This window comes from Zonotrichia albicollis, unplaced genomic scaffold, assembly GCF_047830755.1.
Source record: "Zonotrichia albicollis isolate bZonAlb1 unplaced genomic scaffold, bZonAlb1.hap1 Scaffold_254, whole genome shotgun sequence".
NCBI classification, from domain to species: Eukaryota; Metazoa; Chordata; class Aves; order Passeriformes; family Passerellidae; genus Zonotrichia; species Zonotrichia albicollis.
In genome coordinates, this window is record NW_027428428.1 from 1,717,620 (window position 1) to 1,731,356 (window position 13,737).

Genomic DNA, 13,737 nt, shown 5'->3' on the forward strand with positions numbered 1-13,737 from the left:
TTCAACCTGTTTGGTTGGTGTGCCAGTGAAAGAGTTGCCTTTGGTCAAAAAACAATCCAATGGTAGGCCAGGTGGAATTGACAATGGAAACAATCCCTCATTGAATTGGAATGTTTGGTCCAAAAAACTTCTCAGGGCAGCATCTGAACCTCAAGAATTGGAAATCCTTGGTTCTTTGACCATGGATTTTTGTTTTACTTTCACGACTCGTGCCTGGCAAAAGGGTGACCCCCCAAAGTACAGTATTACCCCTCATTATTTTGCATATAAGAATTTGAGTTTTTGGTGTAATGTTTCAAACAGTTGAGATGTGTTTCCGGAGACGGATCAGTATCCACGGCAATTGCCGAAAGGGTATTGGTTCATTTGCAGAGACAGGGCTTGGCAAGGTATTCCAGCTCACCTTGAAGGTGGTCCTTGTAGCATTGGTATGCTCACCATAATTGCCCCCACTGCCAAAGCAGTGATGAAAAAGAAACAAAGGAGAACGAGAGCTGTTCCTCATTATGATGAGAACTGTCAGAGTGATTTTATGCCTTGGAATGCCGCCAGAAGGGTTTCAGCAGGTATATTTTTACCCCAATTGGCTTCAGCAGTGGCATTGAGACAATTAGATAGAGTTGGATGCTGGCTGAGCAAACAAGCTAATGCCACATCCTCTGCAATCAGTGATATGTTGACCGATGTTGATAGTATTAGACATGCTACTCTTCAAAACAGAGCAGCCTTTGATTTTCTTTTACTGGCACAAGGGCATGGTTGTGAGGAATTTGAAGGATTGTGTTGTATGAATTTGTCTGATCATTCTGAATCCATTCACAAAAGCATTCAAAAATTGAAGGATCTGACAGCTCAAATTAAAGAAGATGGAGGTTCCTGGCTGGATGATTTGTTTCAAAGATGGAGCTTTGCACCTTGGCTAAGGCAACTTTGCAAGATAGGTCTTTATGTATTAGGTGTTCTAATATTGATACTGATAGTGATACCCTGTTTACTTTGTTGTGTACGGCGAATGATGAACAAAACAGTCCAAGAAGTTTTTGTCATATAAGCAGGAGAGTTAGGAGGTAGAAGCACAGAAAGTGTTCGAAATCTCACGAAGGCAGTAGACAAAGGTATAGAACTGGATGAAGGTTTTGAATTGAGACCCTGGAATCAACCAGAGTTTTTTGAACAATGACTTGTGACTATTGTCAAATGTGATTCATATCTCTTTCAAGGATTGGGCCTTCACAGCATTAAGTCGCTGTGCTGTAATATAGCAATGCCTCGGTTTAGTGCAAATAGGTCTCCAGCAGATAATAAGCAGAAATTTTATAACAGAGCTATGAAACGCAAGTAGTAAGCGACAAGAAAATGAAATTCAGTATTGTCTTCACTTTGAAAGTAAGAGCAGTGATACTGGAGTCTTCTATAGCAGGGGACATGATGTACCACATGGAACATGGTAAAAGATGTTAAATAAATAAATAAATAAATGACATTAAATTAAAAAATACATTTATAAATACATAAATACAAACATTCCCAGATGTTCCAGGAGAGCCTCAGCCTCATGGTGTGGGAAGAAAACTTATCACGATGAGTCAGCAGAGTGGCTCTCTAGATGGCTTTGCAGAATGGCTGGTATTACTGCCTAGTGGTACAGTGTTAATATTGGGGTGCAAGGAAGCAGCATTTTTGAATTTCACTAGGCTTAATATGGAATGTTTGGGGAAGAACCAAAGAAGGAAAAGGGAGGGGTCAAGGTGGTTTGGAGAGAAATAGACATAGGGAAATAGAGGAATAATACAATAAGTGGGGTCAGTCATGCTGACAGATGCTGACAAATGCTGATCAGTGGACTTGTAAGGCCCTGCCTTGCACCTGGTCCTTGCACTGTTCCACAGTACCGTTTCCTCATTAGACTCAATGTGTATTTTCTGACTGCTCTGCAGAGCCAGTGGGATCTGGTGGAGTCAGATGAGAAACCTTTCTGCACTCTTGTCTGTTTGTATGAACATGTCTGTATGAGGTTCCTGAAAAGTTGTGTGTCCAAAGGCCAGATACAGTGTGGTCCATATGGTGTTGATAAAGGTACCCTTTATCATGGTATACCATGATAACATATCCTTTGGGGCTCAGTAACATTTTTAGAATATCTTATGGATAGGCCTTAGTTACCCTTAATGACCCCTTTTTTCCTCTAAAAATACAAGTGACAACAGGGTAGTTATAATTTTACACATGCACTTAAAACAGAAGCACCATAAGGCTACAGGACAGCTTCCCAGTTGTCCTTTTCAGTTATGTTTCAAGCTTCTACAATAATAGTTGTATTGAAAAACGCATGGATTCTAACTTGGCTACTTCCTGGAGTGCTATGGTCATGAATTCCAATGCCTAATATGATTCCTAATTATCTTTACCTTTGTATTAAATATTAGACACAAAGAAGGACTCCCTTGTATTCAGAAAGGTCAATTTTATCAGAATGAAACCACCAAAGGATAGTATAGGGAGTAATTATCCTATATTTTCAGAAAAAATTGGATGAGAATTTATGTTTTGGCGTTCTGTAGCCATCCATGTGGACAACATTCCAATATGCCAAGGTATGTGTCCAAAAGGAGGGGGACCTTTTCCCCACAGCCTGCAGGGACAGAGGCGCAGGGCAGGGACACCGTGGGACAGCCTGGGCTGCACAGGGCACAGGGATGGGCAGCAGCTGCAAGACAGCCCTGCCAGAGCCAGGGCAGCACTTTGGCCATGGCTGCTGGGCCTGGGCCTGAGGCCATGAGGGGACAAGTGACCCTTGCAGGCCTGGGGCCTCATTGCCTCCTTGTCCCTGCTCAGCAGCCTGGCAGGGGCCACCCCATGCTCCTGCCCTTGCCATTGCACATCCCCACATGCCAGTGCCCATCATCGGAAGAGCCCTGAGCAAGGAGGGAGGGACAGGATCTGCCTGGCCAGGGGCTGGGGCTCAGCTCTTGGACCATGGCATTGCTCAAACGCATCCAGGTTTGCTCAGCACCTGAGACACCTTTGCCTTGTTTGTCCCCAGCTGTCATCACTGCCTCCAATGTTCTGCTCTAACTGGAACCTGGGGACACTGTCTCATTAGTGTCACACAGTGGAACCCATTAAAACTTCAAGAAACTTCAGAGTTTCAATTTAATTTTGAGTTCTTGAGAAGTTTTTTGAAGACACTCTCAGGGACTGAGTTTGATGTAAACAACACCAAAGCCCCAAGAAGCTCATTAAAGTCCTTGTTCTGTGTCCGTGCTGCTGAGCTTTAAAGGAACAGCTCTTCCCAGGACCAGCTCCTCTCCCAGTCGAGCAGGGCTGAGGGCTCTGCCTGCAGGCACTGAGGGGACAGGAGCCAGGCAGAGACAGGCTGAAGGCAATCGGATTGGGAAGACATTGAGCTGAGACTTCACTTGGGGAAAGATCTCCACAGTCCTCTACGTGGTGAGTTCTCTGTGGCACAGGAACAGGAGAAGGATGTGCTGCAGAGCAGGGCTGCCATGGGCACCGTCAGAGGGACAGGGCAGGATGGCACCTGCTGCCAGGGACGGCTGCAGGGGCTGAAGCTGGGGCTGCAGCCAGGGCTGCTCAGAGCTCAAGCTCATGTCCAGCTCATTTCTGAGAGGACTTGTCATGAACTCAGTCAGGGTAGGTGTTTCCTGCTTGGGTCTCTGCTTTCCCGAATCTGTGCTCCCACTATTCCCTGGCTCAACTTGGTGGCAATGGAAACTCAGCTGGGCAGGGCAGAGCAGGGGCTGAGGCTCTGAAACCATCACACTGAGGATTCCTGGGCATCTCAGCAAGTGCTTGCACCTGCCCAGCCTCCAGATCCATGCAGCATCTCCTTTCCATGGTGCCCGGGCTGGGAGAGCTGTTCTTTAATCCCTGCAGGGCCCAGCAGCTGCAGGGCAGGGCTGGCCCAGGGGCTGGGCTGGGCTCGGGCAGCTCTAGCAGGGAAGGAGCCCGGGGCCACAGGAGCAGCTGGGGCTGGGACAGCTCCAGCAGCAGAGCCGTGGGCAGGGAGGGAGGGAGGCAGTGCTGAGGGAAGCCCTGCTGCAGGGCACATGTGGCACCTGCTGGGCCTGCCCTGCAGGGCTGACACTGCCCTGAGCAGCACAGCTCTTGTGTCCCCTCGCAGCCAGCACAGCCCTCAGCCCGGGGGCTCGGGGCCCTCAGTGCCTCCTGGGCCGGCAGAGCAGCCCCAGAGATGAAGGGCATCTCAGCGGCCCTGTACCCATTCCCTGCTGACCAGGGCCTGAGGGCCACTGTCCTGCCCTGCTGCTGCCTGGCAGGGGCTGGGCAGGGCTGGCCAGGGAAAGGCTTTTCCTCAGGCCCGGCTCGCTCTCTCTCCTTGCCTTGCCCAGGTGCTGCTGGCATTGCTGAGGGGCTCTCTGCAATGGCAGTTCCAGCTGCAGGGCCAGGCCCAGCCCTTGGGCTCCTCCTGTGCAGGCTGAGCACAGCAATGGGGTGTCCCAGCTCCCTGTGCCCGGGCAGCTCTGGGCAGGGCAGCCTGGGAGGCTGGCAATGAGCCCACTCTCCTGACTCTGGGAAAGGCAGGAGCCACTTTGTGTGCCAGGGAGCCCTCAGCTCTCAGCAGTGTCTCCTGGCTGTCCAGGGTAACACGGGAGTGGATCTCAGAAAGGTGTAAGTGCAGGGCAGCTGGAAAAGGTCACCTGGACAGAGCACCTCCCCTCAGTCTGCACTAAGCCTCAGACAACCCTCCTGCCTTGCTGGACAATCTATTCGCCACAGGTGCAGCAGAATCTCTTGTTCTACCTTCTGTCATCCCCACCCCTTCACCCAGGAAGCTCCTCTGCCTTAGCTGACCCTTCTTTATCCAAGTCCCAATACCTGGACTGTCCCCGGCCCTCACTATTCCCCTGCACTGACTGGGCGTCAGGGCTCACTCCCAGGTGTCCTGCAGGTCAAGGTACAGCTCCTTACAAAATATTGGCCAGCAGCAACCAGGGCTCCAGTAAAAAAGGTGAAGGAAGATCTCTGAGACATGGACAGAAGAAGGTGTTTAGTGTCAGGAAAGGGTCTAAGAGAAAGGGCTTTGATTTTTCTGAGAGAAATCTCCCCTCCATTTCCCTTTCTTTCCTGCTTCTGTAGGTTGAAATTTACAGACACAGGGAATGTCCAACAGCAGCTCCATCAGGCACTTCCTCCTGCTGGCATTGGCAGACGCAGCAGCTGCAGCTCCTGCACTTCTGCCTCTTGCTGGGCATCTCCCTGGCTGCCCTCCTGGCCAACGGCCTCATCATCAGCGCCGTAGCCTGCGGCCACCACCTGCACACGCCCATGTTCTTCTTCCTGCTCAACCTGGCCCTCACTGACCTGGGCTCCATCTGCACCACTGTCCCCAAAGCCATGCACAATTCCCTCTGGCACACCAGGGACATCTCCTACACTGGATGTGCTGCTCAGGTTTTCTCCTTTCTTTTCTTTATCACAGCAGAATTTTCCCTCCTGACCATCATGTGCTATGACCGCTACGTGTCCATCTGCAAACCCCTGCACTACAGGACTCTTCTGGGCAGCAGAGCTTGTGCCCACATGGCAGCAGCTGCCTGGGCCAGTGGCTTTCTCAATGCTCTTCTGCAAACAGCCAATACATTTTCCCTGCCCCTGTGCCATGGCAATGCCCTGGGCCAATTTTTCTGTGAGGTGCCCCAGATTCTCAAGCTCTCCTGCTCACACTCTAACCTCAGAAAAATTTGGATTTCATTGCTTGGTGTCTGTTTAGGTTTTGCTTGTTTTGTATTCATTGTTTTCTCCTATGTGCAGATCTTCAGGGCTGTGCTGAGGATCCCCTCTGAGCAGGGACGGCACAAAGCCCTTTCCACCTGCCTCCCTCACCTGGCCGTGGTCTCCCTGTTCCTCAGCACTGCCATTTTTACCTACCTGAAGCCCCCCTCCATGTCCTCCCCATCCCTGGATCTGGCCCTGTCAGTTCTGTACTCGGTGGTGCCTCCAGCCCTGAACCCCCTCATCTACAGCCTGAGGAACCAGGAGCTCAAGGCTGCAGTGTGGAGACTGATTAGTAGATGGTTTCAGAAACATTAAACTGCTAGCTAGTTTCTGCATATTACTTGTAATAAAACTTATCTATCACTTGTAATAAAACTTATCTTTGATAGTTGTTGCTTGATTTGGTCTTTTCTTTGTTTTTTTCTTTCCTTTGTTTCAGTTTTTTAATACTGTCCACAAAGAAAAGACATTATTTGTGCTTCATTTCATTTTGTTTACCTCCAAATTTGGTGTAGCTCACAGACTGTGTCAATGAGGGTCTGTGCTCTCGGTTGCTTTAAATGAAATGAAGGATCTCCCAGCAGAGTTTTCACCAGAGATCCCCTTTTTTTGCCTTTTCTGGAGCTGCAGCAGCAATGTCTGTGTTCAGAGCTGGGGGCAGATCAGTGCTGGCCCAGCAGCTGTGCCCAGCAGCAGCAGCACTTGGTGTTGCCAGTGCTGCTGCCGTGGCCCTGCCCCGCTGCCCTGCTGGCCCTGGTGTTGCTGCAGGGCCTGAGTGCTCTCGGGGCCGGGCACAGCCCTGGGGGTGGCAGTGCTGGGGCTGCAGCAGGGACAGGCCATGGGCACTGTTGGGGCAGCGCTGACGCCTCAGGCCAGGCCCTGAGGGCTCCAGGCTCCTTGCCCAGGCTCTCTCAAGAACACACCCAGGCCAATGCTCAGCACAGAAAAGCCCTGTGAGCAGCCCCAGGCTGGCCGTGGGCAGGCTGGGGGCAAACAGCATGGCTGGGGCTCTGCAAGGGCCCTGGGGCAGACGGGAAGGAGCAGCAGAGCAGGGGCTGATCCATCCCCAGTGCACTGCACAGCCCAGGGCAGCGTCCCAGAGCATCCTCATGGAGCTGCCAACAACATCCCCCCTCTGCAGCCCTGGCCTCTCCCCCAGTTCACACAGGTGCCTCATCCTTGCAGGCACAGACACGGCAGCACTGGCTCAGCAGCCCCTGTTTGCATTGCACAGAGCAGGGGGAGCACCCCCATGCTGTTGGTGTGGGGACATGAACCTGAGGGAGCACAAATGCCATCAGCCCCTGGGGCCAGCAAGGGCTGGGGGACAGCAGGGAAACCACTCAGCTTTGTCCTGGCCTCTGCAGTCAGCCAGAAAGTTTGTTCCCATCACCTGGGAGTTTCCTGTCCCACTGCAGACGCTGTTGCTCAGAGCCAGGGCTGCCTGGCAGCCACCCCCAAACTGCCCTGAGAATTTTCTTTGCTTCATCTTTGCTTTCTTTGCTCCTCCCTTGCACAGATTTCTTCTTTTTGCTCAGCCCTGTCCCCTCTCCCTCTCCCAGCACAGCACGTCCCCTGGCTGCAGGACAACTCCTCTGCCAACGTCGTCCTGCTGGGAATGCACTGGGAGGATCTCCTTCCCTTTCCCTCTGGCATAGAGGCAAATCCCATCCTCTCCTTATCCTTCCACTCCCAGACAAGAAGCTGAGCATGGAGACCACAGAGGACAAATCTCCTTGGCAGAACTTCATGGAAGAGGCAGTTTTGAGTGACTCCACAGTGCAGAATTCCAACAGGGAGGAAAATCCCCAGAGATCCTGCAGGAGGAGGGGCTGCAAACCCAGCCCAGGGGGCTCTGAGGATGAAAAGACCCACCCTGAGCCAGGAAGGTGGACAGAGCTTCCAACAGAGCTCAGAGCTGATGGCCCAGGAGCAGCTTCATGATAGGGAGAAGCCCTACAAGTGCTTGGAGTGTGGAAAGAGCTTCAGGCACAGCAGCATCGTGATCAGCCCCCAGATGATGCACACTGGGGAATGGCCCTATGAATATGGGGAATGTGGGAAGGGCTTCAGCCACTGATCCACCCTTGTCATCCACCAATGCATCCACATTGGAGAGAGACCATACAAGTGTCCTGAGTGTCAGAAGATGTTTCGCACCAGCTCCAATCTCTACAAGCACCAGCAGATTCACAGGGATGAATGGCCCTTCCTCTGCCCCGACTGGCCTTCAAGCACAACTCCACTCTCGTCACCCACCAGCGCATCCACACTGGGGAGAGGCCCGACGAGTGTCCCCAGTGTGGGAGGAGCTTCACCAGCAGCTTTCACTTTACCAGACACCAACGGAGTCACCAGTATAATAAGCCATGCACATGCCCCAACTGCAGAAGAGTTTCATGCACTGCTCCAGTTTTATCCCCCATTGGAGGCCCCATGTTGGGAAGAGCCATGGTCATCAATGTTCCCTATGATCCATGATGGGAAGACACCTGTCCCTTTTGTTGGCCCTGACAATTAAATGTCATGGAATTGGAGAACATGAGGGTCTGGCAATGGCCGTGTCATTACATTCACTACCACCAGAGGTCATTTCCAGGGGCAGGAAAGGGACTCTTTCTCTCGCCAGGGAGAAGGGCATTCTTTCTAGACAGGAGGAAATATGTTGCCAGGAAGAGCCAGTTTTTGATGTTGTAGTTTTCTCTGTAAATAATTTTACTTATCCCTTCTGTTATCAATATTGTTTTTGTTCCATTTGTTCCTTATCTCGTGGCTGTTCCCAATAAATTGTTCTTATCCCAGCCTGTGATTTTTGCCTTTTGTGCTTTCCATGGGAGGTGGGAGGGCAGCGAGGGCAGCGAGGTTTTAGCGGGAGCAGGAAATTGGAGAATGGCATTCCTGAACCCCAGCCCGTGGAAAACAAGCATCCCAGCTGGTTCCAGCCCGGGTGGCCATGGCAACAGCCTTGGGAGCGGGTCTCTGGCTGGGGCTGTGGGAACCTCTTCCCTCTGGTGCTGAGGGACAGGAGTGGAGGGAACGGCTGCAGCTGAGTTGGGGCAGGCTCAGGTTGGATGTCAGGAAAAGGTTTTTGCCCAGAGGCTGCTGGGGCCCTGCCCAGGCTCCCCAGGGAAGGGTCCCAGCTCCAGGGCTCTCTGAGCTGCAGCAGCGTTTGGACAGCGCTGCCAGGCCCAGGCTGGCATTGTTGGGGTGTCCTGTGCAGGGCCAGCAGTTGGACTGGAGGATCCTGATGGGTCCCTCCCAGCTCAGCCAATTCTGTGGTTCTGGGATCCCATGAGCTTGGGGATGGGGCTGCCAATGGTTGCCATGGCAACGGGCTCTGGCTGCAGGCCTGAGCTGGTGTCCATGGCAACCACCCCTGGCATGGGGTCTTCATGGAGCTGCCAAGGGACTGACCATAGCAACAGGGGCCTGGTGATGGTTGCCATGGAAACTGACCATAGCAACAGGGTCCTGGTGATGGTTGCCCGCTAAGGGTCAGATTTGCCACAGGCCCTCAAAGGGGTTCCATGGGGAATTTCCAAGAGTCTCCAGGCTGTTCCAGAGCTGGAATGTCACAGGTAGACACAGGGGCTCCATGGGGGCCTCCCAGGGCTTTCTGAGGATGGTAAAGAGCCCTGTGGTCAGAGGCAGTCACAGCCATTCCATGGTGACATCCCAGGGCACCTTGGACTGCAAAGGCACTGATCTGTCACAGACACTCACGGGGGCTCCACGGTGACATCCCAGGAGTCCCCAGGCTGCCAAAGAGCCGGGATGTCCCAGACACTCACAGGGGTTCCTGTCATGGGCACAGTGAAACCTTCAGGCAAAATTTATTAGGGAAACCCCTGTTGGGTAACAAGGCGCCGAAAGGATCCCCAATAGCCTCCATAGGTCCCCAAATGTCACTGTTGAATCAGAGATGACACTGACTCAGATCAGAAGGCTAAGGGTTAAAGTCACCTGTTTATTCAGTCCTTTTATATCTTGGTTTGCTACAGGCGGATCTCACTGGTCCATTAATCAACACATTCCACATGATTGGCCAATTAAGACAACACCCTGCAGTAAACAATTTTATGGAAAAAAGGCAACTTATTCCAAACATTGTGAGCCAAGTGTTTTCTCAAAAATCCACTCAGATAACACCATTATTGATGTTTGTTTTATGTTGGGCCTTTCTCGGAGGTCCCTGGATGGGGGAATCCCTCCTGTAGCAGTTCTATGCCAGGTAAAAAGAGATGCACGGGACTTTTTCAGTCTTCAGCTTCTTGTTTATTGTTATCTTATCTAAAGTTTTGCATTGCTGTCCACACCAGGCTCAGTGAACTGGAAAAGCACTGCAAAATGGCCCCAAAACATACAGTTTCAAGCTCTTTTAACATTGTCTCATCCAATAAACACTTTAAAGGTGCATCATTTCTACTTATCTACCAATAACTCATCCCTTGACTGTCCACATAACCTCTGCACTGTGCTTTCCTTGACCAATCACCTTGTGCTACCAACAGTGCAGAAAACAGAGCAGATGAAGAAGACAGGGACTACACCCCAATTCCTCCATCTTGCTTCCTATCTACACCATACTAATAACCCCAAAACCTAAATTTCTCACCCAAGGAACATAGTATAGTACTCTCTATTACCTATTTCACACTTTGGTAAATTCTAATCTATCTCAAAGTCTTGGAAGTCCTCTCCATGGGTGAAGTGGAAAGGCAGTGTTTCTCTGGGGGTCAGGACCCCTCAGAGCAGACAGAGAAATATTCCCTTTGCCTTGGATCCCACACATTTAACCTAAAATCCTTTAACCCTTAATATGTGAAGTTGCCCAAAAATGTTCCAGGTAAGTAGGATTAGAAGGAGGAGAAAGAGAGAACAACAGAAAGACAGAAGATCCATAGAACAACACGCACATAGGTACCAACTGCTGGGGTTCCAGCATCGTGAAGAGAGGAACCAAAGAGAAGGCAGGATCCAGACCCTGGACTGCCCACGTGCCCCGGCTTTTAACCTCCTGAGCCTTCATGGGCCCGCCCCTGGGGTGGGACTGCCAGTTGCATGTCCAGTCAGAGCCATGGGAGACACCAGCGGCTGATGTGTGATTGATTGACAGCTCAGCCAATCAGAACTATGTTAGCACTGCCCGTACTGTGTGATTGACGGCTCTGCCAGGCCAGGGCTGGGGGCGGGGCTCTGTCCCGCCACAAACCAAGGCCTGACCCGGCCCTGGCCCCACATGGGCATTCCGAGCATCCCAAGGTGTCTCGGGACATCGATCTCATCCAGCCTCTGACAGCAACCACAATGACTGTACAGAATCTCATGGAATCAAGGGTCAATTGTGACCTCATGGTGCCTCATGGAATCGAGGACACCATTGTGCAACTCAGGGGCAGTATGGCTGCAAGGGTCAACAATCAAACACCGGGTTCCATAGTAACAAAGAGCCATTGTGTCACAGTGGGACCGCATGGAGCCAAGGGAACCCTGTGACTCTGCTGGGGCTCATGAAACCAAGAAGCCATTATGACACTGCAAGACTTCATGGAATCAAGGAGATTACTGTGACAGTGTGCGGACCCATGAAATCAAGGAACCATGGAACAGGTCTGCCTGCTTTGACCTCCTGGGGGCTGTTTGACAGGTCCCACTGAATTTGACATGTCAAGGTCCACTTCTCATCTGACTGTGAAGCACTGGGGCTCTGTGCTTTCCTTCCTATGGGAAAGAGCTCTCTTTCTTGTCTAGGCTTCTATGCCTGAAATTAGGATTCCACCTCTAAAATTCCCTATATGCAAGGGTTTCTCCCAAACAAAATCTGCCAATACAGTCAAGTGTGGCGAGACTCGGCCTCTGGTGACTGCCTCTCATCTGCCCCGGTGCTCGGTTGTTTCCTTCCTATGGAGACCATTGTGACAATGTGGGGGGTTGTGGAGCCAAAGGGCATTGTTAAACTCTAGGAACTTGTGGAACCAAGGGAATCATTGTGACTCGGTGAGTACCATAGATCCAAGGGGCCATTATGACACTGTGAACTCCTGAAGAACAATGGGGGCCATTGTGACACTTTGAGGTCTTCTGAAATGCAGGGAACATTGTGACACTGCAGAGTACCACGGATCCAAGGGACCATTGTGACACTGTGGAGCCTCATGGAACCAAGGACATCACTGTGGTTCTGTTGGGCTGCATGGTCCAAAGGGGCCAATGTGAAGCCACGGGGCTTTGTGGAACCAAGAGACAATTGTAGCATTTCAGGGCCTCATGGAGCCAAAGGGTCATTGTGATCCTGCAGGGCACCACGGATCCGTGGAGAAAATTGTGGCATTGCAAGGCCCATGGAATGATGGTGACCATTGTGACCCTACAGGGCCTCATGGAGGGAAGGGGCCATTGTGACACTATGGGAACTTGTGGAGCCACGGGGATCATTGTGGTACCACTGGAGCCCATGGAACCAAGGGGCCATGGTGACACAGAGGAGCTTCATGGAACCAATAGACCATTATGACAGCCTGGGCTTTTGGAACCATGGAGACCATTTAGATCCTTAAAGACTTGTGTAACCAAGGGGCCATTATGACACCAGAGGGCATCATGGAAGCAAGAGAACCATTGTGACACTGCAGGGCCCTGTGGAACCAAGGCAACATGAAATAGGTGTGGCTGCCTTGGACTCCCAGGGGTCACCTGAAAGGACTGTCAAACCTTGGAATGTGGTAGGCCACTCCCATCTGCCCCTGAAACAGTGGGACTCTGGGCTTTCCTTGTATAGAAAAGAACTGTCCATTTTTTCCAGGTATCCATGGCCAAAACTTGGATTCCACCTCCAAATTTCTGGGTATCCAAGGATTACTGCCAGACAAAAGTTGCCAGGACAGACAGGTCTGGCTGGTCTTTGATTCCTGAGTGTCAGCACTTACCTGTTTTGCAAACACTGGAAAGGGCTCTGTGCTTTTCTTTTATGGAAGAAATACAGCCCTCTTCTCCAGGCACAAATGCCTGAAATTAAGATTCCACATCCATAATTTCAAATATCCAAGGGTTGGTCCAAGCAAACCTGCCAGGAGAGACAGGTCAGGCTTGCCTTGGCCTCTGGGGGTTGCCACTCATCAGCTTCTGAAACATGGGGGTTCCGTGGTTTCCTTCCTATGGAGACCAATGTGACATTTGGGAGCCTTGTGAAATGAAGGAGCCATTGTGACACTGCAGAGCACCATGGATCCAAGGGACATTGTGACACTGTGGAGCCTCGTGGAACCAAGGACATCATTGTGGCTCTGTTGGGCTGGATGGTCCCAAGGGACCATTGCAAATCAGCAATATGAGAGTTAGCCCAGCTGTAACTGAGAGTCAGCAAGATTTTACCCCTGAAGAACTGGGTGAGTTTCAAGTCCTAGGAGTCATTCTTTTAACTTAGGGTGAACTTGAGAAGTCCCCCATAAGCCTTTAGTGTTGTTATGCTAAGTTGTCCAGGTTCTACTCCCCTATTGGTTTATTGGTTACTTATTTCTTCTATATGTTATTGTTCTAGTTTTCTACCCCCAAGTATCTATGTTCTTGCTTCCCCCTTGACTCAGGTTTTAGGATCCTGCCCCTTGTACTGTGCTGCACTTCTCCATGTTTATTGTTGTCATGGTTTGAGTCAAACTACCACATTTGTTTTTCCCCCTGTTATTAAAGTTCCTTTTAAACAACTCCATTGATCCTGCTCCTTTTCTTTTTCGCCAGCCTCGCCCTGAAGTCAGGGAACCAGAGAGGTTATTGCAGGCACCCTCACCGTGACATTTGGCACCCAAACAGGGACCATGACATTCAGGGCTCCCTGTGTCAGTCATGTCAGCTGGAGTTAGCTGATGGATAGGTCAGAGCTCCCTGGGATTTTGGATTGTGCCAGGCTCGGGAGGTTCATCATTGCTTCAAGGGACCTTGGCCAGGATCAGCAGGGACAATGACGGTTTCACCTGCATAGGATTG